Source organism: Ambystoma mexicanum, chromosome 7p (assembly GCF_040938575.1).
Source record: "Ambystoma mexicanum isolate Mex_15411 chromosome 7p, UKY_AmexF1_1, whole genome shotgun sequence".
Taxonomy (NCBI): domain Eukaryota; kingdom Metazoa; phylum Chordata; class Amphibia; order Caudata; family Ambystomatidae; genus Ambystoma; species Ambystoma mexicanum.
The window spans coordinates 684347479-684368765 of NC_090939.1; positions in this window are offsets into that span (position 1 = coordinate 684347479).

Sequence of the window (21287 nt, forward strand, 5' to 3'; positions counted from 1 at the left end):
AAACATGTAACTCCTCTCCTTCCATTCCCTGATTTGTGTGAATGATCTCATGCAGTTTGCTCCTCTGCCTCTTGCTCTGAGACTGTGATCCTGTCTAAATAATGGATTTCCTAAATCTGCATAAATACATGGCCACATTGCTTTGATTACACTTAGTCCTACACACAGAGCTCTTCCTTAGCTGTGAGCTTGCAATATTCAGTGTATATGTCTCCACTCGTAGGAGGATGTTTTCCTACGGGGGCAATGTGCCACTTCTGTCTGACTGACTCTGTCCTGTGCATCTCTCTGTACATAGCAATGTTTCCATCCGAGCATTAACCTTGCATTTTTTAACTTGTAAGAACATGAATTTTGGTGAGTGCTGCAAAAAGTGACCAGGCAAAGGGAAGAAGTATTGTCAGAGCTTTCCTGGGCCGTGGCACTCAATGCAGATGGGAAAGCGCACGTGCACATCCTCCCATTCTGACCGCAGTGATGCGTATTTTCCCTACTGCCCAGGTGGTTTTCTCATGCATAACACCAAGAGTGTGGGTCCATGATGGTGTAATTTGTCTGCAGCTAGCGGTCGGAAGGTGTGTTATAAACAGATTTATGCGTCAGTTTATGCAGACTGCTGGCATTTTCTCCACCCACTATGAGAACATGAGGTTGCAGTGTTCTGTATGTATATGCAGTGGTTATGTAGACATGGCATGTATTTGAGCGCCATTGGCAATGCCGTTTTCTTTCACACTGTGTAAGAAGCATTGACCAGAATGTTGTTAAAATGTGAGGACATACAAACAGAACGCATATAAAGAAAATTTGCTCACACGCGCATAAAAAATAAAAAAATTAAATAAAATAAAAAAACACTTTATACATATACGCTGGAAGACTGAATCCCCTGCCTAGTTTCATATTGTTTACCACCCACCCCTGCCCCAACCTTCACTATCACGAAAAGGTAGTGGATTATGCGGTACATTCTGGGTGGCTATGTGGATGTATGTCGCTGGAGAAATCGTGCAAACTTTCATTGAACCTTGTAGTGGATGTGCTTTGGAATGGCATGACAGTTGTACTGTAAATGTGTATGGTACATTTCAACTGTTGCACAGCAGTGACAGTGTTCGATGATGGCGGCCTTAATGCGATTGGTGGATGCGTGTGTGCCAATTTACCAGTAACCTAATGAAACAGAGCTGCAGAGAAGATAGTTCAAAGGGAAGAAGGACTGTTCCAGTTTTACAGGGGTGCCGCACACACGCTACTTTGGGAGGTGCATGTGGCAAAATCTGCCCTTTACAACACCTTGTCCAATTGCCATGGCAGTGTGGGGATTAGCCAATCAGGTAGTGTGGGTGTGGTTAACAGGAAGGGGAGGTGAAATGATTGTACATTATACTCTGCGTACTGAGGGTGGCTGGCATGGTGAAACGTATTGTGTTGCCTGTAGGTGATCCCTTTGTAATACAACTGTGCTCTGCAAAGAAACTTTGACAGCCATTTTAGTTTGGAAGGAGTAGACGCATTGTGGAACGCTGTGCATGAGTGCCATTTCGTTGATTTGCATGCACTTTGCAAAGACCTTACCACGTTTCAAGTAGTAGATGTTATCATAATTTATTACAGAGGCATGCATGTGGGTTACCTGCCTTACTTACATTGTCAGTCTACAAATACGGATACCTCTACTTTGAGACCGCAAACGCATTTTGGTGGCCGTGGGCCAACCGTCTCATGCACGATATGACAAAATATAGGTTTTTGAGTTTGCCAATGAATGGCCATGTTAATGTAACAAGAATCGCCATTTCGTTTTCTAACCATTGCTCCTTGCTTTCTGTTCCTATTGCTTTGCAGTATATTTTCCGCTTACACTGCTTGACTGTGAAACATTGTTGTCCGTATGTGAGAAGGAGAAGGCCACAGGGCTGTAAGGATAACAAGAGTTCGCTGAAACACAAACGTAGGCAGCGCCAGGAAGAATGCCCGGCTCCCTCCCGAATGTAGCCTTGAAGCAGAGCAGCAGGGCATTTAATCATTTCACAGCTGCCAGACAGTCTTGTTATATGGTAGAATATGTTAGAATAATACTGCTAAAGGCTTGAATTATGCTTTTCTTACGGCCCCCCTTTGCTGAGCCCGCTAGAGCATGTCGGCTCCCAGGACGCGAATAGCACCTGATAGATAGCAAGGTCCGGAATGCAAACTCCCCCCGTATGTAGTTCGCTTCCAAGAACAAAAGCGCTGTGTTCTATTCAATAACCGAAAGATGACTTCGCACTCACAAATTGCAAATTGTTACTAGAATAGATGTTTGAAGGTGTCATAGTGGTCGGAGATGTCCATCATCACACCAAGTTCAAAGAAACCCAATAAAGGGGGGTGTTAAACATGTCATAGCTGATTGTTTGATATGCATTTTGTATATATGTAACTGATGTACACAATTCGCTCTCTTGTGTCCCTCGAGGTCTAGAGATACACGTCGCGGGGCGTGAGACCGAGTTGGCCAACTGAGACCTTTGCTTTGCAATAAAACCCTAGCTTTGGGAATACAACCTTGTGTCTGGCGTCTCTATCGTGTGTGGTGACCCGCCTTGTTTCCATAGACGTCAGGGTCCTCTAGGGGCCCCTTTCAAGATGGCGCCTGAATAGGGACCCTCCCCCACTTGTTCCTTCGCGTAACGTTGTAATTGAGAAAGGCAGAGAACGGCGAGGACGCGACGATCGAGCCGGGATCAAGAGGTGTTTGGGGCGCCCTGTAAAAGTGATGAGAGACTCCTTTGCAGATCTACACACATCTGATCCCTGATCGATGTGCCTGGCTAGAGAACAAGGAGGCGAGGGTCCCGAAACGAGGCGGAAGCCAAGAAACGCAGACACAACGTCCTTTAGTGCGTCAGTATACAGCTGACTTGATTTATCAGGTGAGTCATTCCCCGATTCAAAGCATCCTGATATTGGTTGAGAGTTGACTTTGCAAAATCAAACGCCCTAGGTAAGGTTGATTAACCAGGGGGAAGGTTGAAACATGCCTGGGGTATTGTCCACCCTAGCAGGGTTTTTCCACTGTGGTAGACAATCTTTGGAAGATGGCCAAATTGTACCACCTGGGGGAACGACGGCGTATGAGATGTATGTGAAGTATGGAGTGGGTGCGATAATATTCTGTGAGACTTGGCATAGGCAAACCAGAAAGCAACAAGACCATCAGTGGCCGATTAATGGTAGTTTTGAGATGGTGAGGATAGATAACTTGGAAAGGGTGTTGATAAGAAAGAAAGCGCGTCTTGCAGCATTTGAGACTATTAAAGACTGGAGAAAGGAAGCAATGCTCCAATTTAAAAGCAGAGCAAAGCATGCGCGCAGGCATAAATCAAAAGGTGAGGTAGAGGAAGAAAAAGCAGAGGAGGAGTGGACTGAGAGTGTAAGAAGGGCAGGCAGGCGTGACCAGTTGAATATAGAAAAGAAAAGATATACCCACAACGAGAATTACACATAGCAGATGAATTGATAGAAAATATATTGACCCATACAAAACAAGGCCCAAGATCAGAAGTAAGACCAGACACGTCAGTAGCTATTGCCCAGACCCCGCCCGTAGCCCAAGCTCCCCCTTGGCAGCTCAAGCCCTCCCACAGCCACACACCGCGCACGTAACACTTCCTATTAGCCAACCAGGCCCACAACAGACACTCCCTGTTCCCATTGTCCCATTCGCACCTCCCGCCTTAGACACAGACTCGGTACCGTCCGTTCCTCCCGGGGTTGAAGTTGAAACCGCAGGGGCAAGAGGCGGGACTGACCAACGGGGGTGCACAAGGGTAACCCACGCGCAATCAGCAAAGAAAGGAAGGTGGAATTGCAGCAACAGGCAGAGATGTATATAGACGGGAATGATGGGACGGCAACATTGGCTTCGATATATGACTTCCGGAGAAGCAACGAAAGACAGGTAGTGTTGGAATGCATGGGTGAATATTTGGTGGAGAAATGGAAACAGCTAATTTGGAAATTACCACCGCAGTGATTGTTAGATTTGAATGCATTAGCACGCTGTAGGGAGAGGGATGAAGAAGTGAGAGAACATGTGTATAGACTTTTTGAGCTTAGAGATGAATAAGATAATGATTATGTCGAAACGTTTACTGCACCTGTCAAAGTGTTTGCTACACCTGCATACAGGAAGAGGGATGTCGGGAGACTTGGGAATGGGGAAAAGGGGTCGCATAATAAACTGCAGCAATTACCATCGCCGGGGCAGAAGGAGATAGTGAACGAATTATCATTGCTAAAACAGGTGGGGGCAGACTTGAAAGAATGTCTAATAAGAACACAGGTACTATTACAGCAAGTAACAGGATATAATAGAGGGCGAGGGAACGCACAAGGAAGGAGTAGTTTGAATATGCATAGGGGAACAGTGGGGCCGAATCAGTGTGCATATTGTAAAGAGGAAGGACATTGGCGAGCGCAGTGCCCACATCTATAGAATAGAAATGGGTCTGGTCAGAGGAGACAGTATAGAGGACACCCAGGAGCGAATGGACCAAATAGTAATAGTATGCAGCAGCATCATAATAACGGAGGTAATCAAAACCAAGGCCAAATCCAAAATGCCCCAAACCAGAGTCAGGGACAGCAAAATCAACAATATGGAAATCAGAGTGGGGGAAGAGTGGAAATGTTTTCGATACACAGCCAAACACGTATTACAGTAATAGTAATGATTACACATCGGACGATGTGTTGTTTCCCCAATAGGACAGCCCAGGACAGGGGTCGGAACCAGTGTCTATTCCCGTGAATCAGAGAGGACCCTACGTAGAAATGAGAGTCGGGAATGAGGAGAAACGCTTTCTTGTAGATACAGGAGCACAGAAGTGTTCAATAGACCATCACTTGGTTCCGAACATACCACTGTCAGGGCAAAAGAATATTTCCGTAGGGTTTGCAGGTACACCAGTCATAAACCCAGTGTCCAAACCAGTCCCAGTTACCATAGGACCATTTACCGAACATTGTCCTTTCCTTCTAACAGAAAATTGTGGAGAAAATTTGTTGGGATTAAATTTGTTGAAAAAACTAGGTTCTGTTATACATTGCACGGCAGACGGCGTGTTTCTAACAATATGGCCACACGATGCCCCTGTGTCAGAATTCATGTCTGAAGCGTTACCAGGGGAGCTAAGTAAAGTACCAATCTGTATATGGGCAATGCATGACAACGATGTGGGATGTTTAAAGATAGAGCCAGTAAAGATTATTTTGAAAGAAGGTGTTACCCTACCGCGAATATCCCAATACAAAATTTCGGTTGAAGGGGAGAAAGGATTGAAGAGTATTGTTACTGATTTGGTGAAATTAGGGGTAATCGAGGAAATCACAGCCAGTACATGCAACAGCCCGATTCTTCCAGTTTATAAAAAAGGAGGTATTGAGGTACCATACCGTTTCATAATTGATCTACGCGCATTGAATAAAGTATTAGATCCGCAATTTCCTCTACTGCCAGACGTCACTACAATATTGACAATGATACCTGTTTCAGCAGAATATTTTAGTGTAGTAGATTTGAAAAATGCATTCTTTAGTATTCCAGTGGACAAGGACAGTAGATATTTGTTCGCGTTCACATTAGGAGGACGATCATTTACATTTACGCGGATTCCGCAAGGTTATACGGAAAGTCCAATTATTTACAGTAGAGCATTAAAAGAACAGCTAGACATGCTGGAATTACCCATGGGTTGTGTACTTTTGCAATACATAGACGATTTATTGCTAGCTGCAGACACAGAGGAGGTTTCTAAAGAAAGCACTGTATTACTACTGTCACACCTAGCGGCACATGGCCATAAAGTTAGTTTGAAGAAATTTCAGTATAATCGAAAGGAGGTGGCTTATTTGGGCTACCTACTTTCAAAAGGAGGCAGAAGACTAACGCCAAAACGCATAGAAATTATTTCTTTTATGCCTATTCCAAAGACACAAAAAGGAGTCAGAGCCATAATGGGCATGGCTTCATATTGCCGACAATGGATTGGTAATTTTGCGTTAATTGTGAAACCATTAGTGAATTTAACTAGAAAGGATGCGGTTATGCCTTTGCAGTGGGATGAGGAATGTCAGAGAGCATTTGATGGATTGAAAACTGCATTATGCTCGGCTCCAGTTTTGGGTACGCCGGACTATGAGAACATTTTTAGACTATTTGTGTGTGAAAGTGAAGGATGTGCATTGGCGGTTTTGACAAAGGAACCGCACTACCACTACCACGATGTTTGCGATCTGTCGCGGCGGCTGCTGCGTCAGTGAAACAAACGGAAGGGATCGTATTGGGGCACACTTTAATTCTGATGGTGCCACATGCCATAAACGTTCTATTAAATAGGACACAGATGCAACACCTCACCTCTGCTAGATTGACAAGATATGAGATGCCACTGACCTTAAAAGAAATTGGGAAGAATGAATCACCCCCCCCCCCACACACGATTGCTTAATGGTCACTGAGGAAGAAACCAAGGGAAGAGTTGATTTAAGTGATATTCCACAGAGAGAGCCGGATGGAGAGTTATTTTGTGACGGCTCATGTTTTAAATTACCAGATGGCACAACAACTGCCGCATACGCTATCACTACCCTAGAGAGTGTTGTAGAAAGTAAAAGAATCCCCTATAATTCAGCACAAGCTGCGGAAATAATAGCATTGACCAGAGCCTGCGAGATTTCTGAAAATTTGAATGTGAATATATATACTGATAGTCAGTATGCTTTTGGAGTGGTTCATAACTTTGGTCGACTCTGGGCTGAGAGAGGGTTTCTGACATCACATGGTGCCAGAATTCAACATGGCCCTTTGATTGTACGATTGCTGTCTGCACTCACGTTTCCATGGGACTAGGGCCTTTGGCCAATCAGGTTCTCTGGGTATGCGTCACAGGAAAGGGAAGCATTCACTTTTCCAGAACTTTGTGTACTGTGGCTGGCAAGCATGGCAAGTCACACAGTTTTCATTGTGGATGATTACTTTGTGGAAGATCTGTGCGTGTATGTCCTCCAAGAAGACTTGTCTAGCAATTTAGGTTTGGAGGGAGTGGACATTTTGTGGAGTGGCATGGAATTGTGCTGTTTCGGCGGACTGCTTCTAGAATGTTCATGCATGGCCTCTACGGCAACTGTACATTTTGTGATTGTGCACTTTGGAGGCTTCTTTTTGGGTTCCATGCCTTGTTCTTGTGTGTTCAGTCAATTGAAGCCGTGCAGCGCATTTTTCCTACTGCCAAGGCGCTTTTCTCATGTATACTGCTGAGAATCATGTGGCATTATTCCAATGCTTCCTGTCGCCAGCCAGAGGTCAGAAGGGGTCTCATCAACAGAAGCATGTGTGACTTCTTGAGTGCTGCTGGGATGTTCTCCTGTGAGAATGAGAACATTGGTTCCCGATACATACACCGTTTCAAGGGAAATGGTTTGTCTTTGTCGACTAGTGGCAATGAAATTTTTGTGCACAATCTACAGACTGCACTGAATACCCTACTGTAAGAATGTGAGCTGAAGTTGAAAACACACATTCATGTATGAAAACCACAAGGAAAGTGTTTCTAGGGAAGCGCCTTTAAAAAAAATACAAAAAACACAAAGATTCTTTTAAGAGCCGCTACAACAACAAAGTACACTCCCCATGTACAAAGTTATTCCCACACTCCCGCGCACGTCCACAAATATTGTGATAGTTGCAGAGTGGCACATGGTACATATGGCCCTTTTGGAAATGACGCCCATAGAAAGAGGCCTGCAGAGGCTACGGGATTGGGCAATAAAGTTTGTGGGTGTGGTGTGTACAGACCGATGGAGCTACACTGTGTATTTGTTCACAGAAAGTCAGAGGGTGCCGTTATGGGTGTGCGTTTTACGAGGCACAGCATGCAGATTTTAGGGTATGCCCACATACATTCAGTGAAAGTGAATGCAAAACACTGTGCACTTGCTACTCATTTACCAATATATGATGTGCATGTGTAGTGCTATGGACTAGGTACAATGAAGTGCCTGATTTTGGTTTGTGTGTGTGATACGCAATCATGATGACATTATTGTTGTTCATTGTGCAGGGAACATTGCACAGCATGTTACATGTGTTTCAGTGCCGGTTGCGATGAAGAAGGCACTTGCCCAGTTCATGCATTTCTTTCCGATCTCTTGCATAACTTTCTATCGCAGTATGCAGCTACCGATGTGGCAGCATCATTTTCTATTTGGTCCGTCAATGGAGACAGCGCGGTGTGTTGCAAAGAAGTGTATTTGTGCATTTCTTTGTTTTGTGCCAATGGCATACTTCGCCCATGATATTATGACGTTTCACAGCACGAATACTTTTCCCTATCTACAAAGTTCATCTTACTGTGCCAGCTATCTCGATTTATGCACACCCCATTTTAATTGGCTTAGTACCTTTCTTGCAAGTAGTGATAGTTTCTTGTAGTAAGTGTTGTGCCTTGACTGTCTTCAAAACACTCTGCAACAAGGAAAAAAACCTCTTTGTACAGCGCACTCCTTTCTAACCGACTGAACTACAGTGTTCTCCACAATGCCACAATTACCTTTTTTCATTCCCCAGTGCATCTTTATTAATTATCGTGTTCTCACACACACTGGGCCTCATTACGAGTCGGGTGGTACAGGGTTAACGGCACTGGTAAAGGTGCCGGTGCCGTCAACCCCGTACCGCCCGATTCCGAGTTCCCCTTGCGGGACCCGCTCTGCACGTCTGGTCTCACCAGACGTGCAGAGCGGGTCCCGTGAGGGGAAGAAGGAGCAAACAACGGGCCATCTCGTAATGGCCCGCTGTTTGCTCCCTCTCCCATTCCCATTCAGCCCCATGGGGGCTGAAATGGGAATGGGGAAGGACCGTGTCCAGGTCCTCGGAGGGAGGAATTACCGGGCCTTCCGACCTCAGAATGGCCCGGTAAGTCCTCATTCCGAGGACCCAGACCCGGATACGATTTCAGCGGCAGCCATGCCGCCAATAGCGGCACGGCTACCGCCGAACTCGTATTGAGGCCCACTGTGTCTTTTGTAGGTACACGATTCACTAGGATAATCACAGATTGATCTATTGGCCGTTGAACTCCCAGAGTGTCCACATTTTCTTTGAGATTTAATGGCAAATAAACTACTTTGCCACAAATGCCTTTCAGTAATTCAGAGGGAGGCAACTTCACTGATTTCAGTTGAAGGCGTATTTTCACATGAAATGGGTGCACTGTTTGGATTATAATGCTCTCATACAAATTAAGCTGTTGTTTTGACAGTGAGAATATTTCCAAGTTATTAATGATAGGCCGTGAAGGCATTTGGTTATTGTCAAATTTTGCAGTGCAGTATGTGTAAAGTATTGCGGGGTTAGTAATTTCGGATTTGTTTTCTGCTATAAGATAGAGAGCTAATTGGAACCATTGGGATTGCTCACTATGATAGGTTATTTATAATGCGCTTAATACCCAGAGGTTTCTAAGCGTGGACACGGGGATCGAACCTGTGTCGCTCTGTGTCGTCTTGCTTCCAAGGCGAGCACATTGGCCCTGAGCTATCCTCCTGAGACAAATGGGAGCTATCCTCCCATTGTCTTCTATTTTGTACATTATATCTACAGTTTAGGTGCTCTTTATATAAAAGGCTCTGCTGCAACACACACATACTTGCTTTGGTACTTCACCATTTTTGCTATTTCTTTTTTTGTATGTGTGTAAAAGAAGGTTGACATCTGCAAGGTCGTCGCTACTCTTTTCTAAAGTTACTGGATTTTGTAAGTGCTCTCCAGTTCCAAAATACTTGCTCTGGATGTGATCTATTTCTTCGAGCTGTTCTTTGGCTGTAGCATGTAGGAGAATGTCATTTAAATGGTACAGTGCTAAAGCAGGAATTTTTGCATATATAGTCTCTGAATGAGATTTCGTACAGTAGAATGGTGTGTTGCTAACATTTTCATGTGGTGGAATGTGCTTTTGCAAGCAGGTCCAGTAATGCAGGCTAATGAATGTCCTCGTAGTCATGTGTTTTAGCATGTTACACATTGATGTGCATGGCCATTTGTAGACGGGACGTATTATTTCGGTGAAATGGAGAGTTAATTGTAAGTTTGCTTGGGATCTTCTTGCAATCAGCATTTATTCTTCCATAATGGTATTGTCTACCTTTTCATACCCTCGCCCACTTTCTGTATGGCTATTGGGTTTGTTTGCTCCTGTTTGTATGCCTCTTCATTGAAATATTGTTCTGTGCTGGTGGTGTGAATCCACCCAACTGCATGGACGTTTGCATAGGTATCTATGCTGATATTGCATCTGTTGTGAAGTACTTTTTGTAGTTTACTAATTGATTTTGTTAATGGTTTCATTCTGTTTAAAACTAATATAAATAATTTCCTTTTGAGGAGCATTGCACTGTCTATGAGAGCTTTCAGGACCAGTTTTCTGTGGTAAATTTAAGGGTGGAGCTTGATTTCTCACCTTTTTGTATAAGGTTCTGAAGGTTTCTATGGTGGAATATTATTTGTAAAATGTTTTTTTTTAATACTTACTTGTGGCTATGTTAACGTTGGTAGATGTAGTGTTTGCACTACTGGTAGTTGCATTCTTCTTAACATATTTACTTTTAGTTTTACATTTTTAAAGAGATGTTACACTTTTTCCCCTGCTACCTAGTTTCGTTTCGGTTAGTGACTGTATTAGCTGTTTTGTTTGAACTTCTTGCAGAAAATCTGCTAGAGGTGGATGGACATTTTGCATGGCTTGAGTTTTATCTGCTCTATTTCTGTGTTGTTTTCTATGGAATTGCTTCTTGGTAAGCATTGTCTTGTGTCTGTTGGAGAAAAAAGGAAAGTGTGGGTTTGGAAGTTGTGCAATGTATTTGTGTTTACTGTGCATGAGTGTCTGAATATGAGGGTAGGTATACAAAGAGGAGTGTCATTGTGCAAAGGGCTGTTAGTTTTGGTTGGGAAGGCGGTACTGCAATATGTGTGTGTGCTCCGGTGGGAAAGGTTTGCTTCAGTGTGTGTTAGCATGTAATGTGCTTGAAGGAGTAAGGACTTTGCAATGTTTTCCTAAAACTAGTGGGTGTCTACATACTGGTGTTCTGATGACAATGGCCCTCATTACGACCCTGGCGGAAAGTGACTGACCGGACCGCCACAGCGTAAATAGCGTTTCCGCCATTGCACGAAGGAGCAAAGTGCGGCCCATTCCGACCCATCGGGCACGAGCACCACGGCATGGCGGAAGTGCAAAGTCCGCGATGGCGGAAATGACCCCCAAACGGCCCACACCGCCGCCGTACGGCGCCCTAGGTGCAATACCGCCACCCATCACAGCGGACACTGCAGTGTGCGCCTACCGGAAAGTACGGTGACCGGAAATATACGGAAACGGAAGTAAAAACATGGGCCCGGAACGGGAAACATCCCGCCGTACACCTATAAAACCACAAAAACCACACAACCACTAAAAACACTACCCCGAGACACACCCCAACCCGTCATCCACCCTAGCGAAACCAAGAAAAATGGGAAAAGTAGCGAAGAAAGCGTGCGACCGCAAGCGGCAGGTCCACTTCTCCCGTGAGGAACTCACCGTGCTAACAGAGACCCTCCAGGAGAATGCTGCCGTCGTCTTCTCCACGCAAATGACCAGGACGGCACTTGCGAACAAGAAGGCCATATGGGCTCTGGTGGCACAGCGGGTAAGTGCGGTGGGGACCGCACCCCGCAACCCACAGCAATGCAGAAAGCGATGGGACGACCTGCGGATACGCGTCCGCAGCATACTCTCTGCCAACCGCAACATTGCCACAGCCACCGGGGGAGGTCCTGAATCACCCATCAAGTTGACCCCCTGGGAAGAAATCTGTGCCTCCACCATCGGAATGGAGAGCATAGAGGGAGTCGGAGGGATGGAGAAAGGAGTGCAGACATCCGAAGATTCAGGTAGGTGGGCCAGATAAAACAATGCTAAATCCACAATGTCCAATCATGTGAAGTACCATGTGTCCACATAGTGCAACAGAAACACATGTCCAGGAGAACGTCCACACACATCGCCCTGATAGCGCACTTTAAAACTCACAATAAATACATAAATAATTAAAAACCCCTAAAACACCCACTACACGTGCAGCAGGCACACCCTAACTGCAGGCTGCCAAACAACTGCACCCTCACTCCACACACAAATGAAAGCACCTCCAAGGCCCCGACCCAAACCACCCTCAGGTACCACCCCAATGCATGTGATACAATGCCATTCCAATACCCACAGACCCATTAATAACCCTCGCCCTCCTTTACTCCACCACAGGGTCCGATCCAAACGACGAGCATCAGGACACCCCTACCAGCACACCTGCAAAGAGGGCCAAGACCAACGGCCAAAGACCCTCCACCTCAGCTGCACGCATCAAGACACGGCAGCTGCACACATCAGGTGGCAGCACAGAGGAGGGAACATCAACAGGCACCCCAGCAGCCAGCATGCCCACAACACCACCACCACAGGTCCCCCCAACGGATGCCACAGAACGCACTGCCTCTGGTGGCAGCAGCACCATAGGTGACACACCATTGATGGCAGCATGCTCCAACACAGAAGACGGGGATGTCGAAGTCAGATCCATCCATGACCTGTCCCATTCCCCCTGTCTGTCTCATCCCGTACAACATGAGGATACCACGCAGGGGCACCCACAAGACGACGACTGGCCATCCCCCACAAGCCCTGTGGCAAGGCAACATGAGGTCAACAGCCCCTCTGTGACACCCCCGCAAATGGCCATGGCCCAGCAGAGGCAACAGTCCCTCGACCAGTTAATCGTGCAACAGCAGCAACTGGCCACGCTCCTCAAGGACCATGCCGATGAATGTTGGCGCACTAAGGCAGACATAGAAACATCAACTGAGACACTCAGGGCAGAAATGGAGAGAAGTACAGAGACACTAAGGGCACAAATGGAGAGTAGCACCAAGAGCCTGAGAGTCCAAATGGAGAGAAGCACCGAGAGCCTGAGGGGGGAACGGCATGCGACGTCCAAAGACGTATGTGCCGAACTTGCCGCAGTGCGCCGTGTGCTCACTGAGCTCTCACAAACCCTTAGGGACATGCATGGACGTGAGCAGGCAGAGACATCATCCGTTGCAAGTTCCGTCCACGGCAGCCCCCAACGTAGATCTGGGAGGAACCTGCGCTCCACAGGCAGGGGTGCCCCTGATACCCGCAGAGGGGGCTTGCAATAGCGACAGCCCACTGACAATGAGCATCTTTGGACACTGGTGTTCGGGGGGGAGGTAGGAGGGTGGAGGGGGTGTGTTGGGCTCACTTGGGTGGCGGGTCGATAGGGTGTTCAACATGATATCACATATGCCATAAACAGTGCACGATCAACCAATGAGATGTGTGGGCAATGATCTTTGTGTACTAGGCCATCATAGGCGTACAGTCCATATTGTGCATGTACCAGACACACACAGTGCCACGAGTCCCGTGTCCATGTACCAGCCACCAGGCGTGAGTGCTAGAAGCATGCATCAATGAGATGCTGACGAATGTCACGGGCCTCCGGTGCCTCGCAGACTCCTTGAGGTGCTACCACATCCCCACCCTCATCATGACCATCATCAGGTGCTTGCAGTTCTGCGTCAGGGGGCATGGGCACATTTCTACGTACGCACATGTTGTGGAGCATGACACATGCCATGACCATCTTTGCAACCTTCTCATGGCGGTACAGGAGTGCCCCGCCAGACCTGCTGAGGCAGCGGAAACGAGTCTTCAGTAGGCCGAATGCCTGTTCAATGACTACACGGGTACGTGAGTGGGCATGGTTGTAGTCCTCCTCATGCTGGTCCCGTGGGTTCCGGACTGGTGTGAGGAGCCATCTCTTCAGTGGATACCCAGCATCACCTGTATGTGGACGATAAACGTATGATGTGGAATGCCATTGCTATGTACGCACACCCCCCCCCCCTTCCTGCCAGGTCATTGCCGCATCACATACCCCACATCATCATGCATGAAATGAGACTCACCGAGTAGCCAGGATCTGTTCCCTGCGTGTCGCTCCATGTAGCGTGGTATAGTAGAGTTCCTCAAGACCATAGAATCATGGGTTGATCCAGGGAATCTGGCACAACAATGTGTAATGATCCTGTTGGAGTCACACACCATTTGTACATTCAGGGAATGAAATTGTTTTCGGTTGCGGTACTGGGCCTCCATGGCATGTGGGACGACCAATTCCACATGGGTGCAGTCGATGGCACCAATGCAACCCGGTATGCCGGCAAGTGCATGGAATCCCACTTTTGTGTTGGTAATTTCCTGCTCCGAGCGTGGTAGAGAGATGTAGTCGTCTGCGTGCTGCAGGAGGGCATGGAGCACTTGCAATAGTGTCCGTGAGAACAGTGGCTGAGAAATGCCATGCAACTGTCCGACTGTGTGCTGGTAGGTGCCTGTGGCCAGGAAGTGGAGTACAGACACCACCTTCAGTAGGGGTGGGATGGCGGTTGGGCTATCTATCATACTGACAAGGTCAGCGTGTGTCATGTCCACAATGGCGGCTATCGTGTCCCGGTCCAAACGGTAGAGGGTGTGGATCTGCTCATCAGTGAGGTTGAACGGATGTGCTCGGAGGCGTGGGATTGCGGGCTGCCTGCGTGGTGGTAGTGGCTGTGCTGGCGGCCCTTGCTGGCCCTGCCTTGGCCTCCTCCTCCTCCTGCGTCTCCTCCGTGCGGCCGGTTGTAGTTGGTGTTCGTCTTCTTCTTGGAGTTGGAGTACTTGCAGTGCTATCAGGTCCCCCAGGGCCAACATCGCGAGTCCTGCCGGGAGCATTTCGGAGTGGGTGTGGTTGTGGGAGGAGACTGGGTGTGCAATTTATGTGTTTTCAGGCTGTATGGCCTCCACCTGTGGTGATTCATTCCACCTGTGCAAGCTGCTCTCCCCTTTGGGCGAGCACGTCCCGCACACAACGCTGCAATTCGAGGAATGGCATCTTGCTATTGCATTCATGTATTTGTACCCGATGGCCGTGTAACATTTGTTGATATGTACATTCGGCTATGGTCCCATTGTTTCACATACAATCTTTGCAGTCGCGAACAGACTTGTGATGGGTCAGTGGAACGTAGTACTCGAGTAACGGTGGGCCCTCATGCATCACTGTACCGAGTTGCAACGACGGGCGGGCCGTCCCATTCGTGGGTGAAGGCAGTTGCCATTTTCACACACAGCCGCACTAGATGGATTAATTTGTGATTTCAAACGGCCACAGATGCCTTTTCGACGTGATGTTGCAAATGAGGAATTCGAAGGGCGGCGCTTTCGGTTTTCAGCTAGCGGCGAGGAGATGCCCACAGGTCTGACTGCAAATATAACGTTCTATTGTTCAATGTCCTTGAGACAGGGGCCATGGCGAGGATGCAATGATTGATATGAATAGTTTGGGATGCGCAATAGCGACGTGGGCGATGAGGCCGGACGTTCCCAAATACATGTTACTTCACAACACTGGAATTACGGGCTGGGACACTGTGGATTTTGCAGGCTGCATAACGCACAGACTCAATGGAAATTTCTAATGTTATGTGAGTAAATATTCAGGCGTTTTTATACCGGGATGAGGGAATGATGAATGGATGCATGGATAGGTGATTTGATACAGGGTTTGCCATGTACAGGGCTTCTTGGAATCTATCCGCCTCCCCTGCGCTATGTGATGCAGGGCTGCCATAGTGGGACCATCGTCTATCTGGCCTTGTTGAGCCCTCCCTGTCTCGACGCGCCTTCAGACACTTGTGTCCATGCACGTTAACATTCCCATCTGATGGAATCTGTTTTGACAGACGCATGCACAGGTACACTCGTTTGTGATGGTGTTTACACCTCGATATAGATGGTTATGAGTCGCAAGTGGTTTTGGGGTGGTGATGATCCTTTGGAGTGGGCTAGCATGCATATGGCTGTGGATTTAGTGTGATCATTGAAGTGAGTTGTTGGAATGTAGTTCTGATGGCCATTCTGTTCTTTTTCTTTTCTTTTGGTTGACAGGTATCTCCTCCCCTTTTGCCACTGCCATCTGTATGCCACTCCTGCAGATGGCTTTTACTCCCGACACCTGCTGCTTTGTGTTAATCAGTGGAGCAGCATTACGATCTTATGGGACGATCGCCACATGCCCTTACGCAGTACTAGTGGCTCGGAGCAACATTTCGGCCTTTCAGATGGACTAGTGCCTCCCCATTGGGACGGCCCTGCGGTTCTGTGCGCTTCCATGTTGCCTTTTCGTACGTGAATGTGGCTCTGTGTACCATGATGGAACAGGGCGTCACACAAGTAGTAGCTGGTCATTCCTTGCGGATGCAGCCCACAATGGTGATATGTGTTTTGGAGTTCATGGACTAATGGCTGTATGGGCTTGGTGATTTTGTTGTGCATTAAATTTCTATTCTGATATGGGCCGTGTAGCGTTCTTCTTTGCGAGTGATGTGGCATATTCCTATTTGGGGAGCGATGTATTGTGAGGAGATCTGCATTGGGTTCCAGCTTCGGAGTTTAGTTGCGTGGTACTGTGCTGGGCGCGTTTGCCTACGGAGTGAGGTCAGGGATGGGGGCTGCCAATATGACTGTTTGAATGTTGTCATGCTCAGGGGCGGGGGATTGGGTTTTGTGTAACAGATGCCGGTCAGCCAGGTGGACTGGTGGAATGTTGTGATTTTCGGAATATTGCTGGTCACAGGTGCCTGTGTTTGCGTGCGTTTCTGGGGGGGGGGACTGTGGTCATGTCCATTGGAATGGCTTCTGTATTCGTGCCATCTGTGCCCTGCAGCTCCCATTGACCCCTCTTGTGATTCTTTTGTTCGTTGGCATGCATGGGTGACTTGTACTTTTCACTGGTTGCATTGTGACTTCATTGCACCTACGGGGAGTTGTACTTTGTGGGCAGGGAGCGGTGTACAGGCACTCAGTGGGGCCGTTTACGGTTGATTCGCGATGCCGTACTTCTCACCATGGCGGAATGGTACTTTCCGCCATGCTTGATGGCGTTAGGTACATGTCCGCTAGGGTCGGAATTCGCGTACCCTTGCGCCATGGTGGTATTTACGGTTTGGCATGGCGCGCGCGCGCGTACTTGGTGCAGTTAGCGTTGGCGTTCACTACGGTGTCGCTAATGGCTTCGTACTTTGCGGTGACGGGTCATAGTCGCACCGAGCGCTATTCGATGGCGGTATTGCATTTCCGCCATCGTTTTCCGATTTCCGCCAGGGTCGTAATGAGGCCCAATAGAAACAGTGGACCTCACAAGGTGCAATGAGTAAGGGTGAAGCGAGTGCTTTGGGCTTGGATAACATTGTCTAGGCTGCAATACAACAACACTGCACTGTCTGAGTAACAGGCAGAACACTACAACAGTACTGCACTTACTTTTTTGTATGTGAAAGGTAAGTTTCTTATGGTTTTATCTTCCAGGAGAGATGACACTGGCAGGTGGTTGTTCACTGCAATTGCAATAGAAGGTAGTTAGTGGGTATGTGGGTTAATGGTACAGTAATAGCAGTAGGAGAACATATTGTTTTAGATTGTAGGAGGATTTGTTAGCAGTAAGAGTTAGTGTGTGAGTGCAATTGTAGAGCACTGCATACGAATGGGGACTTGGGAGTATTACCATTGTTGGTATGGGGGCCAGTGCTCCTGTAATAACTGTGCCTTATGTGGCTGACGTTTTGAAGTGTGGGAGATGTTTTTGCACTATTTGTTTCAGAAATGGATTAGTGGAAGTGATAGTAGAGTGAGAAAAGGGGCAGAAAGATGTAGAGATTGGAAAGGAGAATGCTACCACATGTGGAATTTTGTTACGTTTGCTCACTACATGAATGCGGACATTCTTTTTTCAGTTGTTGAAGTTATGTATTCAAATTTACAAATAGCACTGTTTAAAATGTACACCTGCATTTCTTTGCTTTCCTCCAATGGTGCATTGTGTCAATTGTGCAATGCATGTGCATGGCATGCTTTCATAATATACATGTAGTTTCCATTTTGTGTGTGCATTCTGGGCATTTCGCATAGGATCTGGCACTTGCATGTGCTGTGGAAATGTTCCCAATGTGGTTTTGTATAAAAAGAATCAAAGGCAGTGGTGCTGAAATTGAAATATATGGTCTGCAGCTGTTATGCCAGTAAGCAATACAAGGAAACTGTGCAAGCAAACCACATTGTAAGTAACTGTCAGTTGATGTGAAGAGATGGTGCAAACAACAGTATGATTATTTGGTAGGTTATGCAGGGCAAGTGGCAGGCACCATGTTCATAATCATGCAATATATGTACTTGCTATGCTTTGTAACATACATGCAGTTTTCATTTTCTATGTGCATTACAAAACATATGCATACCTGTAGTTTGTGTTGCTGGATGTAGATGTGGATGAATCTGAAAGTAGAAATCTTGGAGAGGTTTACAGTACTTTTGAATGCAGGTGCTTGGTAATCATAGGAGACCTGTGCTCTGAGTGTTCAACAGTACATCTGCAGTGTTTTATTGAGTTGCTGAGGTTAGATGTAGAGCTTGTGGATGTGATTGGTGGATGGTTGTGGGATTGCTTACCAGTAGCCAATGAGAGAGTGTTGTAAAGTGTGAAGTGGAAAGGGAAGAAGGGCTGCCCCTGTGTCACGGGTCACGCATGCTACATCCAGGGCTTTTTAGCATGCTTGGCATGGAAATGGGAGTGTACTCTGGGGATCAGCCAATCAGGTCTTAACGGTGTGCTTTACAGGAAGGGAGGGTAATACTTTTTTGCATTGCTGTGTTAGTTGTGTGCTGAAGATGGCTGGAGCTATTGTATGGATAGTGGGAGATTGCTTTGTTTCTGATCTGGAGAGGTATGCAAAGGCAAGAGGTGTTTCTACAGATCTTGGGTTTCCAGGTCTGGAAGCTTTATGGTGGAGTGTGCCTGGCCGCAATTTGCAAGCACTTCTTGCTATTTGTAGAAACATGGCTACTTTTGGTAGTCCTGATGTTTTGGTGGTGCAATGTGGAGGAGAGCATTTGGGGTACATCAGTGCCCCAAGTGTTATTTGTATATTGAAGTTGTTGGTGGAGGAACTAATGCTGCTTTTCCCAAGCACAAAGGTGTTTTTGTTTCTGAAATGCTACCAAGAGCACAATGGAACAACCCCAATGTCTTCAATCCCCAGCAAAATGTTGGAAGGTGCCTTGTGAATAGAGGCATGGGTATATTTCTGCGGTGTGCTGAGATGTCCATTTTCTCCAATGACAACATTGACTCCCTAAGTGTGCACTATTTTACTGGAGATGGCATTTCATTGTCCCTTCTTAGAAACGCTTGTTTCTTTCGAAATGTAGGGGTGGTTTTGCAGAGGATGCTGTAAGGCAGTAAGAAGGAAAAGAAGAGTTAAAAAAAATCCCAAAAATACAAAATAACAGGTGGTTATTTTCAAGCACCTTTATTTAAAAAAAGGCTCTTTTCAGAGCCACCACTAAAGAGGAAATCTCCTACCCTGGATGAAATGTCTTTCCCACCCCTGTGCATTGCACGATATGTCTGCAGACACCATGGTAGATCGCGGATCACAAATGCCACATCTGGGGCTTCTGAGGATGGCAGCCATGGAAATGGGACTGTGGTGGCCAGGGGATTGGTCAATAAGGTTTCCTGGCTGTGATGTGCAAGGAGAGACTTTGCCAGAAGGTCTTTTTGCTGAGAGGAGTGCAGATGGCTATGGCTGTGTCTTTCAGGAGGCAGAGTGTATGGATTTTCGGGGACTCATGGATACATTGGTTACAGGTATATGCAGAGCACTGTGGAGCGGCTGCACATCTTGGATTCCCTCGTGTGAATGTGCACTGGTATGGAGTGCGTGGCATGAGGTGTCTGGATTTGCTTCCTCTTTATGCCACTTTGGTGACGCAGCATCATCCAGAAATTATTATTGTTCATTGTGGAGGGAACAGTTTAGGACATTGCAGGTTACGATGAAGGAGGAACTCGGGAAAGTCATGGACATGTTTCCAAAATCCCGAGTAATTCATTCTCGCATTGCACAGAGACAAATGTAGCTGCGCTCTTCTTCATTTGGTCCACAAATGGAGAAAGCGAGGCACAATTTCAACAATGCTGTGTGGGCCTTTTTGAGAGATGTTGGCCTGTCCTCTTTCCAGAATGAAAATATTATATTTTGTAGCACCAACATTTTGCAGTCCATCTTACTGATGCTGCTGATCAGCTTTTTTTGCGACATATCCAAAATGTATTGCAGCCCTTTTTGCAACTATAGCAAGCATTTTTGAGTTGGTGTTGTCCACTTCAAACCTTTCACAAACAATAAAGGAACCCCAAAAAGGCTTTTTTCAGAGCACCACTTTCTCCCGGAAAAGAATGCAATGGTTTACAGGCTTCTACCCCCTGCATGCCTTTAGAAGTCTGCAGACTATCGTGCAGTCCGTGGACTTCTCGGAATGCCGAGGGCCCTGCACCATTTCAATGGCTCTTCTATTTTCAAACCGTGGAAGATAACTTTTTTAAATTTTGTTTTTTTGTTGTTGATTTTTTAGATATGACAGACAAGGGAGGGAAGGGTCGGGATGGTAGGGAAGGGGCATCAACCACAGGAAAGTGCAGATGGAGAGAGGAAGGTGACAGGAGCTGATGTTGAGGATGCTGCACTGGAACTCAACCTGCTACCCTATTCGAAGGGGACGACCCTCCAAACTGCTGCTTTGTGGCAGGAATCTTAGGTGTCATCGCATGGAGGAAGACCCATTACTGAACATCCCAGGTTTGCCATGCCTTAGTACCATGCCACACTAATTGCAGTGAACCTTGGCCGCACTAGCCTTGGGCTTACCACCAACAATGGTAAAAAGCCTCCACACCCAAGACTCACGTGGGAAGCAGGTAGTGGAGACTTTCACTACATCATTCTCTTCTTCCTCTTCTTCCTCATCTGCATCGCCATGTCTGTTCCCCTCACCAGGCCCTTGGGATGTGGTGGTGGTGGTGTTGGTGGGGGTGGCGGTGCTTCTGAGACAGAGGAAGCAGGAGAGGTAGCCATGGATGCCATTTTCAAGGAAAATTTGTCTAGAACCAGGAACAGCAGGAACATATCAATGTGCCAAATAGTCCTGGTCAGCCACAACTGTTAGGAGAATTCTCCAAATGTGCTAATTTCCCTTACCTTTTGAGACGCCCAGCAACTTTGCTGCATTTATAGGATTTCATTTTTTACC